The 21,322-nt window shown below is 41.5% G+C and overlaps 1 protein-coding gene across 7 annotated transcripts in view; it reads right to left on the reverse strand.

Annotated features, from left to right (window-relative positions):
* Positions 1-21,322, reverse strand: part of FYN (FYN proto-oncogene, Src family tyrosine kinase) — a 214,445-nt gene that overhangs the window by 154,104 nt on the left and 39,019 nt on the right. Inside the window, exon 1 of one of the 7 annotated variants that reach the window (XM_086707610.1) lies at positions 2,759-2,782. The exons of 5 other annotated variants lie outside the window; for them this stretch is intronic. The gene's annotated coding sequence lies outside the window, so the exon portion shown is untranslated. Of the gene's footprint in view, positions 1-1,527; positions 1,704-2,758; positions 2,783-21,322 lie in introns of those variants that run through there. One more of the 7 variants, XM_086707608.1, reaches the window with a different exon arrangement.

The following is a 21,322-nucleotide window of genomic DNA, read 5'->3' on the forward strand; positions in this document are numbered from 1 at the left end:
TACAGTAATATCCCATTTAGATAAAAGCATATGTATGCCCGCCTGTGTATGTATGTCTGTAATGACACTATCGGGAGGATTTGTGAATGTTTCATTTTTTTCTTTATACCTTTCCGTATCATTTGGATTTCTTTTAAATAAATCTTTTAATAATATTAATAAATATGTACATATTTCCTATGTGGTTGAGGACAGCTCTATTCTTTGAATTTTTATCCCAACCACTCAAGCTATGGAGGAGGATAACGCTACTAACAGATAACGTTCAGAGGATATAATTTAAGACCATTACTTTTCCCTTGATTTCTCGAATATTGCTGTGCTACAAGTTCTCTTTTTTGCAACTTACTGCTGAAACATGCCTGAAGCAGAATGAACACAAGGCGCATCTGTTTTAAAACAGTTGCAGTGGATGTCCTGGTAACCATTACACTGAAGAGAAAATCTCAATGCACGATATTTCACTATTTTGACTTACTCTGTCCACAACCCTTCTGAACCTACCCTTGTTAACTTTCTGGCTGTCCTCATAGCCCAAGGGTGCTCTCTGCGGCTCTGTGTGCATCCAAATGTATTCACCATCAATGGACTCCATCTGTCAGCTCTGCATACAAAGACCTCCAAGTTATTTGGCAAAGAAACACTGCTTTTCTTGAATGCTGGATTGAGTTTAAAAGTGGGCAGTTTGTATTAATAACTAACGGCTTCTGGTAATTTTTTTTTTTCGGTCCAAGAGAAAATACAAGCATTCCTGATAAACAAATGACAAAGTGTCTCTCTTTGGATTCAAACAAGAGCAACGTGATTCCTCCACTGGGGCACTGTCTGGTTACAACAGTGCCCGGCTGCAATTCTGGCCAGCCTCTGAAAGCAGGAGTCAGGGCCAACAAACACTGCATCTACGCACATGTGCCCTGAAGAACCAGCCAACTGTGAGAATGGCAGACAGAGCACATGAGCTGATGACTGATAAGCTGCCTCCTCTGGATGCCATTTATCTGAAAGTACAGAAATCTGCTGATGAAACATGCCATGCCAATGCACGGGTTCATCAAGTCTAGAATAAGCTACATATTTTGGTCTTGTAGTATCTTCTCCCAAATAATCATGCCCAGAGTAAGAGCAAGATGGAGGGTGGAGAGAACAGAGACAGAACGCTGGAAGGTCACATACATCTACTGCTTCCTCCTTGCAGTTCCTGGGTACACTCTCAATCCAGGTGGCTGCTGGGGACAGCAACAGCAGACACTCAACATGAAAAGCATTCGAAACCTCATGCATGAGGGTGACTGGCATGATCTGATCAAGTGGACCATGGATTTGCAAATCCGCTTTTTTAAAAAGGCACCACTGTATATGAAGACAAAGCCTAATGGCATGAGCTCTGAGTACACGTTCAGCGATAGTTTGTAATCATGCCTGTTGGATGCCAGAACCACTCATTTACAAGGTGCATGGACAGCCTGGGGAGCCTGTGCTGTTCAATGCCTGGAGCCTCCTGAGAAAGGAGCCCAGACCATGGCCTACCTTGGGAACCAGGCTCCATCATGGTGACAGGTACTTGATCTTTCACCTGGCTGTTGCCGCTGACTAGTTTTCTCTGATGCTGCTGTCATGGGCCTCGTCTACCCAGAGCTGTCAGCATCTGAACCACAGCTATTTCCTGAGGGATATAAAACTCAACAAACTGCAAATAAACAATACAAAACATGATTTCATGCTGTCATGCTGCTGTTTCTCTAGATTGTAGCATTGTGGCAGCTCCCTGATTTACAAGTATCATTTGACACTCCCTTTTCCCTTCCAGTTACTTCTTTCTCCTGCTTTTACCCTTAGTCCATCAGCTCCCTCTGTGCCTATATTCTTCCCCAGCCCCACTCCCAGGATTCTGGCTCTCAAGGTCACCAGGCTATAAAAATCTTTCTTGTAAAGTTCAGCAGCAAGTTAACCTTCCCTGTTCTCAAGAGTTTAACACTGTCAGTGGCTCTCCCCGCCAGTGTTGGCTATGCTTGATCATCTTCTCTCCCAAACAAGCTCTATTTGCTCACTTTGGTCAGAGGCAGACATCCTCTCAGTGTTGTCTCGTTTCCCTGATCTCATCCCCTACATTCAGGCAGCCTGCCACCACCAACCCTAGAGATTCAACCTTCTAAAAGGCTTGCAATTCATCAAGATTTAATACAGATTTAATAAAATAACATTCCTAAAAGGAGTCTACAAGCCATAGTATGATTTACAAGTACAAGATATCAGTATGGGCATAATCATTTTATTTCATTTCTGTTCCCTGTTGAACAGAAACTCTTGTTCAAACTCTTATTCCAGTATTTAAATCCTTCCATAATCTGGACTCACTTTAAATCTCCAACTGGATCGTGATTGCTATTTTATGACAGTCCCTGGAAATCGAATATATCCTTTCGTCTAAAAATCTTTCTTTAAAAATGCAGCACTTGAACCACCTTCCCCAAGACCTTGACCCAGATTAAACGGAGTTTTAGCCATTCCAGTAACCCCTTGGGCAGAATTTTAATTAGTTTAACAGACACGTGCATTGCAGAGATCTTTATGTAGTTTCCATTTTCCTGCTTCTTTATTTTCTAATTTGTGTTTGCTTACTTCCCAAATTAGCACAAGTAGGGTTCATGTCTTAATATGGATGTCAGTGACCAACAGCTCACTACTGATGACAGATTAGTCCCACCTCCCTCACTTTTTAAAATATACAAATACCAGAGTAGTATTCCTATACACTCACCCTTGGTGTCTCCTCCGGCGGGTCCAGTGATGAGAGAGTTACTAAGAGTATTTAAAAGCCTCATTTCAACTCAGGAGCAAGAAATTCATCTACCACTGACAAAAACAGCTTCAGAATAAATTCCAAACACCCAAGTGTTATTTTCTTCACCCCACAAACCCACGAACATTATGTGACCATGACACAAGCTTGGATGACATCCCATGGTGATCAGATGATAGATGTTTTCATTGGTTTCTCCTTAAATCAGGGCTATTAACAGCAGCATGATACTGAATGAACACCATCAGCAAAAGAGCTCAAATTGTATCTGACAAGGCTCACTTCATAAACCTCAACTATTTTCCTACTGAAGAGATGTTGTATTAAGTCAATTCTGTTTATACAACCATTATGTATTTATGTTCTCTTTAAAGATAAATGATTCTTTTATGAAGAATGAATTGCGCACAAAATACTATCTGCCTTGTAAAGACGCCAACATACACACTTAAAATACACAAAACAAACACGACCAGTTATCAATACTTCTTCCAAATATAACAAGTGGTGTACAGAATTCTCTTTTGCATAGTAGGGTGATTTTAGTGAGGAAAGCAAAATTAATAATACTACTGTTGGGAAATGACCTGAGAAATAGATTAACTGTACCTTATAATACACTAATATTTTTATCACAGAGCTTAAGATATTTTAATTTGAACTTAAACTATACTAGTGTATACAATATAAATTAGAATGATCTAACTGAATGGGCAAAAAATACCAATGTTCATTCACTCACTGAATATTTATTGGCAGGTGCTTTGATAGACAAGGGAATATGAAAAGACACTGTCTCTCCAATCTCAAAGTCTTAGGGAAAACAGATACACAATCATAAAGACAACCACATGTTAACTACTATAATTATTCAGTAGGCTTTGCTTGGAAACACCCATAATTAAAATTTGGCAAATCATAAAAAGGGTATGATAGAGATCTATTTATACCGACTGGGGTCATCTCCAAATCAAAAAGCAGTATGTATAAGATGATCCTATTTATGTTGAACGACAACAAACAAACCAGATTACAAGGAAAGGGTAAGGAAAAAAGATCCATCCAGAGGTTAATCATGGTTATCTCTGGGATGAGTAGAAAGGAACATGGTAAAAAAGAAAAAAAAAAAAAAAAAAGACTATTTACATACTTTTTACTTTACACATGAATTTTCAAAGCAATCTATACATTCCTGTAATACTTGACAGCTAAGGAAATAAATTATTAAAGCAGGTAGCACAGGAGCAGCCAGCAAAGCAAGCTGAGATGAGCTACCCATAGAAGGAAATCCAGAAAAGGGTAGAGTCATAGAAGCCACTGGAGGACAGTGTTGAGAGAGAGGGCTGGTCGACCAAATCATGAGACTGCGTAACAGAAGTGAAGGAGGACAAGGACGCCAGAAAGGACAAGCTACAAAGGAGGAGGAGTCTCTAATTTGGAATATGGCTGTTTTGATGGCACAGCCGTAGTGGAAATAAGAGTGCAGCGGGGTAAAGATGGGGTGTCAAGATGGGGGTGAACAGCAGCTGTAAATCAAATGCCACAGGACAGGAAACACGCAGGAATAAAGCGAACTGGGAGCAAGCTGCCCCATCTCTTCCGTGTTGCCAAACCGGTACCAAAAAATACTTGTGGGCCACCTCCAGCATTTGACCCTTTCAAGATTGGCATTGAAGAGAAAACATCAAGTAAAAATTCTGTTCTTAGTCTCTTTTTTTTTTTTTTTAAAAAGAGAGCATTTCACATGTTGCCAGGCTCAGAGCAAAGACCTGATACATAAAAACCATCCTCTCATTTTTTAAACATTCAATATTTGAACAAAAAAGTGTTCACCTTGCTTTCCTTTAAGAGTCTATACACTCACAGACTCTAGTGGTAAACGTTTAATCCAAACTCTTGTATCATGCTAACATAAGAGCCCTCAGCTAAATATTACCAGTGGTAAAATATGTGTTTGGGTGGGAAGCACAAATTAACTGGTAATTTCTGGAAGGAAAACATTAGGAAGGACCCAAAATTCTCCCAGAAAATATATAAACACTCAAGTTGACTTTCAGTTTATCAAGTTTCCTCAGGAAAGAACTTCCCATTTGCAGCTGACTTATATTACAACAACACATCCAATAATTTCATTAGAATGTTATTTTTAATCAGTTCATCATATCGCTTCGCCTCAGGAAGTGGAAACAAGGAGTACATAAAGTCACCAACTATGGATACAGAACATTCTGAAGTCAAAAAGCGTTTTTCACTGGGAAAATAGAAAGGCACAGCATCTCCACAAAAGAAAGGTATCAACAGTTGATACTCTTACATGAGTAGACGGTCTTTGAAAAAAAATCTTCATTGCAAACTTTTGAAAATTGAAAAGCATCTATTGCAAGATGTGAAGAATCTATTTGGTAATGACTCATCTGTGATAACATCATTGGCTGGGTCATTGCCATAGAATCTATTTTAAGCTCATCTCACTTTGCTCTGGTTCTCATAGTTTATTAAGAGGCAATTTGGAAGGTGATAAATATTAGCGCTCTACTTTCAAATGATTTTCTCCTGACCCGACAAATACAGCCGCAGGCATGTGGAAAGAGAACTCATGTGAAAGCCCTCTGTATACTAGGCTTAACTTTTGACTGAAACTTAGGGGAAAGCCTCACCACCACCACCACCCCTCCATTTGGCATCCTATTAACACTGGGTGACATTCTTGCCCGTGTCTCCATGTCTTTGTCTTTCCATCTACAGTACATTTCTCTGTCTAGTGTCCTTTGTCTTCAGCTTATACACAGTTTTGCTCTAGCGTGCCTTTCCCAGTTCACTCCGTCTCCTCTATTTTGCCTTACCTGCTCTCATTATTTTGTATTTGTATTTGTTTACGTTTAGCTATTTTGTTTCTCTGGTCTCCTGTCTCTTCTTCCATTTAGGGCCCTTTCCCCCGCCTGCCCAAATAAGGCGGCCACAAAATGCATTCTTGTGTACCCTGACCCCTAAGGTTCTTATTTGTATCAAGTTCACAAATTCACAGGCTAAACCAGCGTGTTTGTAGCAAAACATCTTTATTTTATACTTGTGACAAAGGAACTGCTTACAATTTCCTGGATTTTTGAAAGCTCCTTCCAGCTCCCCATCTCTGTGCACTGCAGGCATTTCCTTAGACTGCCAGGCCCAACACTAGCACTCTGCAGGTTGTAAGACCTGCTAAAAGGCTGAGTCAGGAAACTATGGCCTTTGATGCGTAGGACCAGGGGTCCAGGCAACTTACTGGGATCGCTCTGGGCTGTGAGCAAAGAGGCCCAGACCATTCTGTGCCCAAGCAAGACAAAGATTCCACTCCACAAGGCTTTGGGGGAACATCTACTTCTCCATTTAGCTACTATGCTTTCAAGATCTTTGCTGAAAACAGATTTAACTGCCTCAAACAAACACCAAAGACTTAGTTTTATAATTGTGCTTCGCACCCAAACAAATCTGCAACTGAAATAACATGAAGCCTCTGGGATTTAGATTAGAGGCAGCACCATATAGACAAAGAGCACAGTTTTTATAATCAGACAGAACTGGGCTCAAATCCTAGCATTCTCTACATAGCATACTGGGCAAGTTATTCGACTTCTCAGGTTTCAGCTTTTCATCAGCAAAATGAAGATATCAATACCTGCCACGTAGGATTTCTGTGAGGATTAAATTATATGAGGTAGGGGTGCCTGGGTGGCTCAGTCGGTTAAGGTTAAGTGTCTGGCTCTTGGTTTCAGCTCAGGTCATGATCTCAAGGTACGTGAGTTTGAGCCCTGCATCAGGCTCCACCCTGACAGCTTGGAGCCTGCTTGGGATTCTCTCTCTCCCCCTCTCTCTGCTCCCCGCCCCACCCCCGCACACTTGCACTCTCTCTCTAAATAAATAAACTTAAAAAAAATTGTATGAGGCAATATAGGAGAATGACTAGCACAGCAGTAAACAGTGGTGTGAGGAGAACAGAAAGACTGCATGCTTTCAGGCTCTCTTCTGCCAGCCACTAATGTGAACCCTGGCTTTGCCTTCCTGGTTCCTCCCCTTGACTACCCTTCTGGGAAAGTCTTGATCCTGGCCTCTTTTGGGGTATTTTATGATGCAGAATGAGGAAGGAAGGGGGAAAAGGAAGTGGGTCATGGTTAGGAAAAGTCAGTAAGTTGGTCAGCGCCGTAGGGCGTGAGGAAATCTGGTGGGAGAACAAGGGATTTGAAGCATTGCTGTAGACGCTATATCCCCACCATTGCACTGACAAACACAAGTAAAGAATTTGCTGTTTGAAATTGTCACCACTGAACTGTATTTGTTGCACTCTAACATCATCCTGAGGTGGGATCATGTAGCTCTGGATGCATAAGGGTTAGAGTAAGTACTATATTAGTTTTATTATTGTTTAATTATCCAGACTTGGAAGTGGAAGTGGTTCATAAGCAACAGGGAAGGGGAAGTAAAAACAACCACCGCCTGCCTCATTGTAAAAGGAATGTAGGGAGGCGCTGGGAGGCTGGTGACTGATGGTCAGAGGGCTGGAGCCAGGTCCCATTACCCATCCCCGATTCATTCTGATTCTGGTGAGTCATTAGCATTTCTGTGTTTCAGTTCTTCGCTTGTAAAATGGCAGGGTGGGAGGGCTATATTATTATGGCCCAGCAGTTGACCTTTAAAAGTTTGCTGGGAGATATGCCAACAGCTGGGTCCTCCCAACTCGGACTTGTTGTACTCCTTGAACAAAAGTACGTGTGTGTGTGTGTGTGTGTGTGTGTGTGTGTAAACACAGTATCTATATGTGTGTGCATATGCACACACACACACACACACAAATTCTGCAGCTGTCCCTGCACAAACAACTAATCACTGAAAAAGAAAGCCTTCAAAAGGATCATCTGGTTAATCCTGCTACATCCAAACAAGAATATCACTGAATCTAAAAAAATAAGGAGAGTTTTCTTTTCCTAAAATCTCCAAGGGAGAGGTTTATAACTTCCGATTAATGATGTACTTGACTTTCTAACAACTCTCATAATGGAAAAGTTCCTCTTTGCTACATTTTTAAAATTGCACTCCTGCCTGCATTCTCCATCCCTCTTAACCAGACTATTTTGTTCTTGGACAGAGCATAGCACCTTCCAACAACTATATAATTTACTACGCATTAACGTTTACTGCTTATTGTCTCATTTCCTTGCCCCCAACTGGAATAAGCTGCCCTGTTCAGCGATTTATCTCAAGTACCTACAACAGTGCCTAGCTCATAAAAGGCACTTGATAAACATTTATAATTTGAAGCTGAATTCTTTTGTTTAATCTTTGATGAAATCACAAATTGTACTACAGAGCTGGAAGGCACCTTAGAAGAGGGCCGGCAGCAATGAGAAACGAAGGATGAGAAAACTAAGGCCCCCGTGAGGGGAAGTGGATTGCCCCAGGTCATACATTTTCATCAGTGCTCCTTCAACTCGGCCTCAGCACCTCCACATGGAACTGTGATCCTGGGGAAGCAGCTTCGCTGGAAGCTGGCCAATGAGCAAGGCCAAATCTGAACTTGTTTAAAGCAAAAGAGTCCGAGAGAATAAGCTACAGTATTTATTTACGGAACATAAAAGTCTCATATAATGATAATAATTTGTGCATCAGTAGCTGCTTTCATCTAAGGATCTCAGAGAGCTTATGAAATTCTCAACCCACAGGGTCAGGTATCATTATCTGCTCTCGGACAATGGTGCTAAGAGGTTGGCTACCCTATGGCCTTACTGCAGGATGGTTCAAGGTCTTTGGAACTACATATCCACTGTGTGGTTTTATATTATTCTCTCCATGTCCCCATCCTTATCAATATCACAAACAGCTTGACAAAGGTACAACAGCTACGGTAATCTCCCAGCTTGTTCTCTTTCTGGTGCCCCTAAAACCATTCAGGTACATGCCAAATTTTAAACCAGCGTATAGAGAAACAACACTGGGCATTTCGGGTGTTTGATCCTGTAGTATCTCCTTCAGGTCACCCAGGGCTAGGGCTTCCTGAGCTTGTGCTGGAGAAAGGCCAACCACAAGGACATCTGAGGTACACAGCAGCTTTGGGGGTTGGGAATTTTCTTCTTTCTTCACTTTACTGCCTTTGCCCCACATACCCCTTTCCATCTGTGGAAAGCAGATGAACTCTGTTGGAATTTTTACCTACTCACACAATTATAGAACTTATAGCTACCCCGCAATTATTTAGGAATCACATTAAGGACCAATTAGATTGAGTCAACACAACAAGTCCTGTGGGGGAGTCCATTTATAAATGGCTTTGACCAGGTGGCATTCCTTTGAGGAATGAGGGCAACGCGGGATTCTGCATTCCCACACTGCTCGCCGCCGTAAAGCTCTCCCCAGGTCCCTTCCTGCAAGTAAGCAGGGGGCTGGCTCTTCTTTACTCCCTTGTTGAGCAAAGGTACCTGCCTAGCCAGTGCTGCCTAAATGACACCAGTGCTACAGCAGCCTCTTCACCTGCGCCAAGCTTAACAGCACCAGGTCCAGGCAGAGGAACACCTGCTACAGTCTGTGGTCTGTCCTATGAGCTTCCTCTGCTTCGGCAGCCCCTGGGACCACACGGCTGACCTCGCCCGTGGGCTGGGAACTTTGAGGCTGAAATGCCTGGCCAGCATCCTGATGTTTGCTGGCACCTGGGGCTTGTGGAAACAGGCCTAGACTCAGGACTTCTCAAGGTCTTCCGAGAGGCCTGTGTTCTGTGGGATGATCTAAAGGTAAAAGCGGAAAACGAATTCTGCGATCAAATGAATCTGTGAAACCTGGGCAGAAAAATATGTTAAACAATGGTGGTTGCACAAAGAAACTAAAAACAGAATTACCACACGATCCAGCAGTTCCAATTCTGGGTATATATCCTAAAGAACTAAAAGTAAATTCCTGAAGACATATTTGCACACCTGTGTTTATAGCAGCGTTATTCCCAGCAGCCAGAGGATGGAAGCAACTCAAGTGCCAACTTGGGCTGGATGGAGAAACAAATGCGGGATGTACATACAATGGAATGTTACTCAGCCTTAAAAAGGAAGGAAATTCTCACACATGCTACATCATGGATGAGTCTTGACAACATGATGCTAAGTGAAATAAGCCAGTCATAAGAAGACAATACTATACGATTCCATTTATAGGAGATATCCAGAGTAGTCAAATTCATAGAGATAGAAAATGGAATAGTGTTTGCCAGGGATTCGGGGAGGGGAGAACGGAGTGTTATTTAAGGGGTGTAGGGTTTCACCTTTGCTAAGATGAAAAGAGTTCTGGAGACTAGTTGAGCAACAAAGTAAATATACTTAAATTACTAAACTGTACGATGAAAATGGTCAAGATGGTAAATTTCATGTCATGTGTATTTTACTGAATTAAAAAAAAAAATACATTCAACAGCCATCTTTGCAGTAGGACTGATCAGAACCTTAAATGCTATTATGCATGGGGAATCCCCAAGAAGGGCATATAGCAGACAGCTTTGCCCAGCTTATCTGGCCTCGCAACCCAGTTTTTGCTGAGCATCTCATGGGACCAGTGTGCTTCAGAACAGACTTTAGGAAATGAGCTACTAAACTGGAAACTGTTAAAAAATAGGAAATCCTACTTTTTTTTTTTTTTTTTTTAATATTTACATCAAGGAAGGCAGGATTCCAGAGCCTGAAGCCAGATTTTCAACACAGCTTTAAGTTGCTATCATCCTCTGATTGAGGAGCACCAGACTCTATGTTCAACCCTGTCACTTATTAGCCACATGGCCTTGGTCTCAAACAAGTCACTACTTTTATCTCCTCTGATGTATGAGAATAATACTGGCTCAACCTATCTTACTGCTTTGTGGTGAAATCTAGTGAAAGAACTTGAAAAGTACCAAAGTGCTATTCAAAATGTAAGACAATTATTTATTATTTAAAAAAATGTATTTTAATGTTTATTATTTATCTTTGAGAGAGAGAGAGAGCGAGAGCGCGCGCACACAACAGCAGGGGACACAAAATCTGAAGCAAGCTCCAGGCTCTGAGCTGTCAGCACACAGCCTGACACAGGGCTTGAACCCACCAACTGTGAGATCATGACCTGAGCTGTAGTCAGATGCTTAACCGACTGAGGCACCCAGGTGTCCCCTGAGATAACTACTAAGTATTTATGCTTATTAAAGTGTAACAGACAACTTATGGCAGCGTGAAGAGCTAAGAATAATATCTACAGGCACCAAACATGCACTATGAGCATAGAGATGAAAGAGAAGGGAAAAAGGAAGAATAGTGGATTGAGCACTTGTGGAATAGCAAATAAAGAGTCTGGGAGTCAGAAAACATAGGTTCAAAAGCTGATTTTATTGCTGTCTGACCTTGGACAGGTCACTTAACCTCCCTGACTCTCAGCTTGCCCAGCTGTCAAATGAGGTGGTGGGAGATCATCTCAGAGGGCACTTCCAGCTATGATTCTATGAAATACTGACAGAGACGTCACCACGGCACCTGCACGCCTCCTTCACCAGACACTTAAGCCTGCCCTCGCCTCGCTCCATGCTAGGATACAAAGATGAGCAGGCCACTGTCTGTGCTCCCTGGTGAGCCAGATGGGGCTGCTGGCCTGCAGACCAGTACGAGAAGATGAGATGGCACATGTGGGGGATGCCATGGATTTATTTCTTTCATATTATTCTCCTAGTGCCTTGCTCCAATGTTTTTTTTTAAAAACGTGTTTCCAAAGTATCTTTAGTGCAGTACTGACTCAACTGAGCTAAGCAGATGGTGGGGAAAAGTTGCTAACTGAACAGAAGTAAAGACTTTCACAGAAGTAAGGCTGGGCAGACCGGGGGACCCACCTTCCTGCCGGGTTCAGTGACTATTACCAGAAAATGTGAGATGCCCAACCACTGCAGGTCAGCAGATGATAACCTGTCCCAGGCACCCTCTTGGAAGGGCAGAACGTTGGCGGTGAGGGAAGGTGGGAGAAAAGTGGCTGGATACGGACAGGCAAGGGGCCCATCAGTCTCTGGGGGGGGGGGGGGATGTGGGAGTAGGAGAGCAGGCCCCCATAGTGAAGGAGCTGGTGGGTTTTGATTTCTTGTGTGTCATGACAGAGAACCCCCAAAGATATCCAAGGGGGCAAGTAAAAGTGTGCCTGTGTGAGGGAAGATGGAGTCCCAAATGAGTGGCGGATGGAGGGAGTGCAGGGGAGAGGAGGCCGGGGCAGTTTAAAGGACAGGTGTTTGAGGCTTGCCCAAGGGCAGTGTTGATACATGCCAGAAGGAATGAAAGTGGTGGCTCGGAGGGAAGAACATGTGTGACCAAAGTTTATCACTATATTAGCTGTGCGGAGTGAGACAGCATGCTTCTTCCAGCTCTTGGGGAGACAGGGCAGAGGGAGAAGCCGATGACCAGCTGTAATAACTGAAGAAATTACCAGGTGAGCTGGAAAAGGGCTCTGCTTCTGTCACGTTTAGACTGAACTGGTAATGAAGATGTTGAGTAAAAATGCCCTTTGAAGAAAAGGTAACAGTGAAAATGAATTTGCAGACATGGGCAGGGGAGAGACTAGACATTGGGGATGTGCAAAACAGAAGGGGCTATTTATTCAATCTGCTTTAGATCAAGGATTCATCTCTTTGGGTCCATGAAGAGGTGCCCAGGAAGTCCACAGACCTCCCGAAGTATCACACTGTATCTCTGTTTGTGTGTATGTGTGCGCACAGTTTTCTTGATGGAGGATTTCCCTAGCTTTAATCTGCTCTAAAAGGCCCCCAATCAGTAGGTTAAATGGTCTTAAGATCCTCAATATTATACGGAAAATTTCTCTCCTACCTGCTTGACAAATCTGCCATGTCAGAGCACATTAAGAATAAGGTGTTAAAACTGTATGTATTACAAAACTTAAGAACCAAGGAATACGGGGCACCTGAGTGGCTCATTTGGTTAAGCGTCTGACTTTGGCTCAGGTCATGATCTCAGGGTTCATGGGTTTGATCCCCGCATCAGGTTCTGTGCTGACGGCTCGGAGCCTGGAGCCTGCTTTGGATTCTGTTGTCTCCCTCTCTCTCTGCCCCTCCTCTGCTCACGCTCTGTCTCTCTCTCTCAAAAAACTAAAAAATAAACAAAATAATAATAAAAAAAAAAGAACCAAGGAATAGTCGCTCTCCTATCATCTTATCAAAATTAAGGTACATTATAACACTCTAAAGACCATTAACACTGGCAAATGTATTTAACGTAAATATTTTAAATTGGCAATGTTAAAAGTACATTTAGAATTTTGCAAGTGCATTCCTTGCAAAAGGCTTACTGTGTCTATAGTATTTTAATACAAAAGTACCTGGATCTTTAATATTCACAGCTAGATTCAAAGACCTGCCAAAAAAGTTATTAGAACTACTTTTAACAGTCATGACCCCATTCCCCCCAAAAGGATGTTATCAAGTACACTGTGCAATAACGACTATAAATACATGACACGCCTGTTACTATAAATAAATATTGCACATTCTCCCAACCCATTTAATTACTATTCACTTAAAGCAGTGCAATTAAAAAACTGTTCAATTCTGAAAATGGGAAAAGCCCTCTTGTCTCTCTTAGGTAGTTTTACAATCCTAACAATAGACTTAATGAAGCCTTTTAAAACAAGGACGATTACATTAAAATGACCAGGGCATGTAAAAATTCATTACATAGATCCTCCTGCTGTCTGATGGATTAAATGCCTCATCACACCCTAGAGAGAAGTAAGAACAAAGAAAAAAGAAAAATCACAACTTTCTGAGTGAACATCTTATGCCTGAGATTTAATCCGGCCCCGTTAATCACTCAGGACCACTCTACACCCAAAGTGCAAAGGAGATATGCTTGCTATCAGATAAATTATGAAATGGCCCTAAGAGTGCTGTATGGCTTACTGAATACAAACTGACATTACAATCCACATCTTGATGATGCCAGACAACAATTATCCAAGTTGATACAGCTTTTTCCCTTGAGAAATGATAAGAGCTACAAAAACAAAATCCACTCCCTGGGGAACCTTCAAGGACTGTTAGCACCCATTACCCTTAAGTACCCTCAGAGATAGCACCAACTGACAGTTTTGTTAAATTTATCTCTAAGTTGTTTTAGGTTTTTCTGTTACTATTATACACAGAATTGTTTCTTTGGCTTCATTTTCCACCTATTAGCTACTAATATATAGAAATACAATTGATTGGGGCGCCTGGGTGGCTTGGTTGGTTGATGAACGTCAGACTCTTGATTTCAGCTCAGGTCATGATCTCAGGGCTGTGGGATCGAGCCCTGCATTGGCCTCCACACTATGCATGGAGCCTGCTTAAGATATTCTTTCTCTCTCTCTGCCCCTCTCGTGCTTTCTCTGAAAATAATATTAATAATAGTAATAATAATTGATTTGTGTGTATTGACCTTGTATCCTATAACTTTACTAAGTTCACTTATTTGTTCTTTCTAGAAGTGGTTTTATACATTCCTTAGGATTTGTCTATGTAAACAGTCATGTCACTGTAAGTAAAGAGAACTTTACTTCTTCCCATCCAGTCTGTGTGCCTTTCATTTCTTGTTCTATCTCTATTCTCCTTCTTAAAGGACTACAATGGCTTGTTTCACAGGCAAGGAAACTCCTGCCACTGTATTCCAGTTTGCTTCATGCCATTTTTGACCTTTGTAGAGCCATGAAGACTGCACCATGGGAAGCTGTGGCCTTACCAGAAAGATCTTGATTCCACCAAGCCATCCACGAAAACAGGGGATTAGATTCAGAGCCTCAAACTTGAAGGAACAAGAATTTATAGTTGATTTCCTATAGTTCAATTACTTTTACCTCTCAAGATGCTGACACGTTAAAAAAAAAAAAAAAAAAAAAGACGAAGAAGAAAGAAAATAAACACCCAAAGGAATTAATGAATTTTTGGACTTTTGAGCCAGAAGGGTCCTTACAGATTAAACCTCTCCTCTTATAACAAAAGTCAGGCTCAGCATGTCCAGCGACTAGTACAATGCCAGCTGGAGGCAGACATAGAGTCTGCTATTCCAAATAGGACATGAATTGGGAGGGCACAGTCTTGGATTCTAGCCTTGAGTAGGTCAGGAATGTATTCCTGTCTATAGACTGTAAGTCGAAGAGTCTAGAGAAGATCTCGGATAATCTGAGTACTGGTCCAAGTAGATGGCATGACTTGGGCCCACATGAATACAAGCACCTTTTTTGGACCTTTGCTAAGAGTGTACCCTAAACCAGGGCAAGATGACATTTTCCAGTACCTGGCCAATCTGTAGCTAGTTATTACTATTAAGAAATGAGTTAAAAAAAAAAAAAAAGAAAAGAAAAAGAAATGAGTTTTCAGGGCAACTGTCTGCCTCAGTTGGTAGAGCATGTGACTCTTGATCTTGGGGTTGTAAGTTCGCACCTCACTTTGGGTGTAAGGATTACTTAAAAATAAAATGAAATAAAATAAAGAAAGAAATGAGCTTTCCTCTTCCTATCTGAATAAACTTACCCTGAAATAAGTTAAAAACTAGGATCTTATACAGCATCTCTGACCCTGTTTAAACCAACTGCTGAACATGATCATCTCATATCATCATAACATCTTAGGGCTCACAGATAGCCCCTGGGGATCCTGCTAAATCTTCTCTTATATATTTTTTGTATTTTTCTCTTAGAAGAACTCGGCAGAGTCAGGAAAATCACCAGCCTGTGAGCAAGCCCTCTTTGCTAACCAAGGGATATTAATAAGGATGTCCTCGGAGCGCCTGGGTGGCTCAGTCAGCTGAGCGTCTGACTTCGGCTCAGGTCATGAGCCCGTAGGGGACAAGTTTGAGCCCCACATCGGGCTCTGTGCTGACAGCTCAGAGCCTGGAGCCTCCTTCAGATTCTGTATCTCCCTCTCTCTCTGCCCCTGCCCTGCTCATGCTCTGTCTCTGTCTCAAAAACAAATAAACATTAAAAGAAAAAAATAAGGATGTCCTCAAATTAGCAAGCATTATTTCTGTCAATCAAATATATATATTTGAACAGCTGAAATTCTAGAACTTTTAGGAAGTCCAGTTCTTCAAATTTCCCCTCCTGTCACGTAAGGCCACGCATTCTTACTCACCAATCACTTCTCTAAAATAACCATCAGTTGTCACTGCTAAAACAGAAGTTCCAAGAGGTCAAAAGTGTTTACTGACATCAGAATGAGGCCCCAACTGGACAAAATAGAAATGAGATAATAAAAGAGCATCACTCACGGCTCTTGGGTGTGTACTGGGCAAAGCTTATTTCACCAGAGAAGGGGAAGCTGAGAGGGTAGGAACCACCACACTAGCTACTTGCACTGGGGACAGGGCCGGGGCCTGCTTGGGAATATTACCTCATTTGGCTAGCAAAAACTGTAGGGGGTGGGGGGAGATATAACCTCTTTAGTTCCTGAGGAAGCTAGTTAAGTAGATTGCCCAAGGTCAGACAACCAGTTAATGGCAGAGTGGCAGTTTGAATCCAGATTGATCTCTCTCTTTTTTTAAATTATTTTAAGTACATTTATTTATTTTGAGAGAAGAGAGAGTGAAAGCAAGCAGGGGAGGGGCAGAGAGAAAGAAAGAGATTCCCAAGCAGGCTCCATGCTATCAGCACAGAGCCTGATGTGGAGCTTCACGAACTGTGAGATCATGACCTGAGCTGAAACCAAGAGACGGATACTTAACTGACTGAGCCACCCAGGTGCCCTCCGATTGATCTCTCTTAAGTCCATCCTTTTAATTAATTTTATTATAAAAGTAATATAAACATATTAACAAACACTGAGACAAAAATCCCCATGATCCCATAACCCAAATACAATGTTAGCATTTTGGTATAATTTTTGAAGGCACTTCCCACACATGCATTGTGCTTTGCAGAACTATGATCATCACATTCCACAATTTGGTATCCTGCTTTTTTCGACTTAACAAGGTAGCCATCTAACTCATTTGACAAATTTTGTAATCATTTTCATTAATATATTATATTCCATGGGTAGACATGTCATAGTTTACATAATGAAACCTCAAACTGTGGAACATGGAGGTTCTTTCCAGGTTGGGGGGCAAAGCATGGTGTTATTTTGAGTATACCATGCTGCCTTCCTAAATATGTATGGTCAACACTGAACATTTCGGATAGACCATGCCAATCAACACATGATAAAAACTGTGATTAAAGGGGCGTCTGGGTGGCTCAGTCGGTTAAGCGTCTGACTTCGGCTCAGGTCATGTTCTTGTGGTTCGTGAGCTCAAGTCCCGTGTTGGGATCTTGTGCCGGCAGCTCAGAGCCTGGAGCCAGCTTTGGATTCTGTGCCTCCCTCTCTTTCTGCCCCTCCCCGACTCACGCTCTGTTTCTCTCTTGTCTCTCAAAAATGAATAAACGTTAAAAAAAATTTTTTTTAAAAACCTGTGATTAAAATATTTTGAAAATGCCACCATCACTGAGCTCTTAGCCCTAGAGTCAAATAAATCTGATGAATGCTATTAATGAAGGGTGACCCAAAAATAACAAGTTAAAAAGAGCCACACTTCTGAAGCTCCAGAGAACATGTGCTGTGAATGGTTTATGCTCCACTTTCAGTTTCCTAGGAATGCCAACAAAAGAAGTTATCCTCACTAAAATCTAGATTTGGAAGAATGAATTCTTTGAAAACAAATCCGATCACCTGTATGTGTCAGAGTGGTCAGAACTTACAAATGAGACCAACATGCTCACCCAGGGCTGTGTCATATTTCATAGTTAATTTGCTACTCAAAATGCCATACACCCATTTTTCTCAGGTCAAGTGAGTAACAGCAGAGCAGCTCTGAGTTTTCATCAAATAACCCTCTGAAGTAAAAGAAACAGCAATGTCAAACCCTGTGTAAATTTACTGAATTTATAAAGTATAAAGTATGGCTGTCATAAAAATCGCCTATGTTTGGGGGAGAGTAATATCCAAAACATTTGTGTGCCTCTGTGTGGACGTCTGCTTTGAAAACTTTATTAGGATCCGTGCCACCCAGTTTGACGTAGAAACAGCACACTTAAATGCCCGGAAGCATCTATCTGCTCCCCAGATATAGCACTAAAGATTACTGCTGATCAGGGAAAACTGAGTGCAAATGGAGAGAACTGGGTAATTCATTCCTACTGAGATGGGATATGCCACTTAGTAACAACTTGACTACAGTCCGTGCAAGATAATCTTCCAGCCTTTCACTGTACCCACAGTGGTTATTTAAAACCTAAACCTTCTTCTTCTTCATATCCCTAGCTCTCTCTACCCCACACTTAGATGGGAAGTTGTACTTCATCAGCCCCTAATGATATCCCTTTCCTCTGCAACGTTTAGCTAATCCTGCATCGCATCTTTCCTTTAGACTTCCCCTTCTCTTAGAAGTTAATCTGTTAACTCACGGGAATGTCAAATGGAATGTACAAATATCACCACTTTGGAAAACAATTTGGTATTTTTCAGTAAAGTTGAAGGTGCGCATACTCTTAAGACTCCAAAATTCTTCTCTTATGCACTTATCCTAGAGAAACTGTTTGCAGCAGGATGCACATACAAGAATGTTCAAAGTAGCACTGTTTAAAATAGTGTAAAATTGGAAATGACCCAAATGTCCATTGAGCAGTGACTGAATACTGTCATAAAATGTGGCATGTTCATACAATGCAAGACCAGATAGCAGTGGAGGTAAGTGAACTTCATGTATGTCACTTCATGCACCAACAGAGATGAATCTTTAAAAAGATAATCGATCGGGGTGCCTGGGTGGCTTAGTCAGTTAAGCATCCAACTCTTGATATCAGCTCAGGTTGTGATCTCACGGCTGTGGGATTAAGTCCCCTGGTGGGCTCTATGCTGAGCGTGGGGCCTGCTTGGGATTTTCTCTCTCTCTCCCCCTCTTCCTCTCGTGCTTACGCTCTCTTTCTCTCTCTCTCTCAAAATAAATATACATTAAAAAAAAACCCCAAAAACAATTGAAAAAAAAAAGCAATTGGTATAAGAATTCCACACACACACATATACATACACACACAGCCCAAGACAAATAAAACTTAGTAATAGATTACATAGGGAAACATACTTACACAGAAAAGGCAGGAAATGACAAACACAAAATTCAGAACAGTGGTACCACAGAGAGGAGTATGGCCAGGGAGGAACACATAGGGATTTGCAAAATACTGGTGATATTCCAGTTCTTATGCTGCGGGATGGGTACCAGGTGTTGTATTTCTCTTACTCTCTCTTTCCCTCCACTCCACTCTCTGTGTATGCATATAATGGATGGACACACACACACACACACTTCTTTGTATATATATATATTCCTTTGTAGACATCATCATCATCATCATCATCATCCATGTTACTCTGAGCCCTGGACCCACCTTCCTTAGCGCCTCCTTCCTGGCATTCTGACCCTGTGTGGAGCCCTCAGCTCAGACCTTTGTCTTAGACTTGAGTGCTTTCTCTGTCCAACTCCAATCAAACATGACAACCACTGAAGACCCAACATGGTGTCCTTTATTCTCTATACAGACTCACATGGAGCATTCATCCAGGCCCACCATTGATGGTCAGGTAAACTCTGTGGTAATGCCTCGCTCAGAAGGTGGTGTCAATTGCACTGCAGGGGGACCTGAAACACCACTCAGAGTGCAATGGCTCTTTGCTCTGTTACAGCAAGGAGTTCAAGGCAGTTCTAGCAGTGCTCGTCTCGATCTCCTACACCTGACCCAACCACAGGGTGTCTGTGTTCCTGGGAAGCTTATCAAGTTTCCCCCACTGCGTTGCTGCTAAGCAGCCCGACTTCCCCAAGCCACCCTTTCTTCCTTCCTCCAAAATAATTTCAATTCCACCCATCTCTCAGACACCCAGGCTCCCAACCTTAACAATAGTTCTGCATCTTCTTACCTCTTTTAAGGGTGGGCTCTGAGATTACTTTTCTGCTCTAACTGCAGTTAGAAGACCTCCTCAGGAGCCCCTGATCTTGGTACCATGGCCTTAATTTAGACAAAATAAGAATTCTTATTGAATTTATTCTACTTAAGTAATGTTTAAGCTACAAGTTTTACTTATTTCCTACTCAAAAATCAAAACTGATAAATTATTTCAAAAGCAATTGAATTTGGCAAACAGTTGTTTTTGTTTATAACACTGGTTTTTCTCCCTTATTTAAGTAGACTACTTGTGGAAAAAATACCTAAATTTTAACCACTGTCCTAGAGATCTGAGTTTAGGAGACTTGATTTTCTTCAGAAATGTTTCATACCATCCGTACTGTAACATAAAAAAAAAGTCTCCATTTTCACTTTAATGGGACAATTTTCATTTGATCACAGAAAACATGCTAGGTGAGGAATGAATATGAAAAAAAAAATCACAAGAAAAGTCAGGAAAGGTTGGTTTATGCAAAGAGGTGCTGGGATACCGTGAAGCAAACCCTACCCTCAGCCCATGAGGGGCACGACACTATGATACAGTCAGGAGGCCGAGCTCCATGGATGTCTCAACAGTGGATGCTGAATTCAGCAATAAACATTGGAACTGAAACACAGGTCTGAACTTCCAAGCCAGCAAAGGGGATTCCAAAGTGAAAGGTAACAACCTGACTCAGATCTGATTGTGGGAAAAGAGAAACAAAAAAAAAAAGGCCTTTTGGAGAAAAGCATCAGAGTTGGCCCAAGTCCATCAATTTGGGCAAAGAGAGCTTTCAATAATCATGGAGCCAGGAGATACAGTGATATAAGAGAAAACACAAAACTCTTGTCATTCGCCATTCGAATTTGAATAGAGATACAGCAATGGATACTTATGGGTTAAAGCATCAGGTAAAATACCGGCTGCCTAAATTTACATACAAACAAGCCGATGGCATGCAGTGATTTGGGCTTTTGCCCCCAAAAGAAAATATAAAACAATTTCTACATTCCAACAAAGAGCAAGTGATTTAAAAAAATTTTTAATGTTTATATATTTTTGAGAGAGACAGAAAGAGCATGAGCAGGGGAGGGGCAGAGAGAGAGGGTTTTTTAAAAAAATTTTTTAATGTTCAAAGAGCAAGTGATTTTATTTTATTTTTTTTCATTTTTTCATTTTTATATTTTTTTAAATATATGAAATTTATTGTCAAATTGGTTTCCATACAACACCCAGTGCTCATCCCAAAAGATGCCCTCTTCAATGCCCATCACCTACCCTCCCCGCGCTCCCAAAAGAGCAAGTGATTTTAATCATGCTCTATGGTATTTACCCAAAGGAGCTGAAAACTTACGTCTGTGCAAAAACCTCTACACAGATGTTTATAGAGTGTCTTTATTCATAATTGCCAAAATTTAGAAGCAGCCAAAATGTTCTACAGGAGGTGAATGGATAAATAAACTGTGGTATATCCAGACAATAGAATATTACTCAGTGTTAAAAAAAACATGGGCTACCAAGCCATGAAAAGACATGGAGAGAATTTAAATGCATATAACTAAGTG

Source organism: Puma concolor, chromosome B2, assembly GCF_028749965.1.
Source record: "Puma concolor isolate L17-30 chromosome B2, mPumCon1.1.hap2, whole genome shotgun sequence".
NCBI lineage: Eukaryota > Metazoa > Chordata > Mammalia > Carnivora > Felidae > Puma > Puma concolor.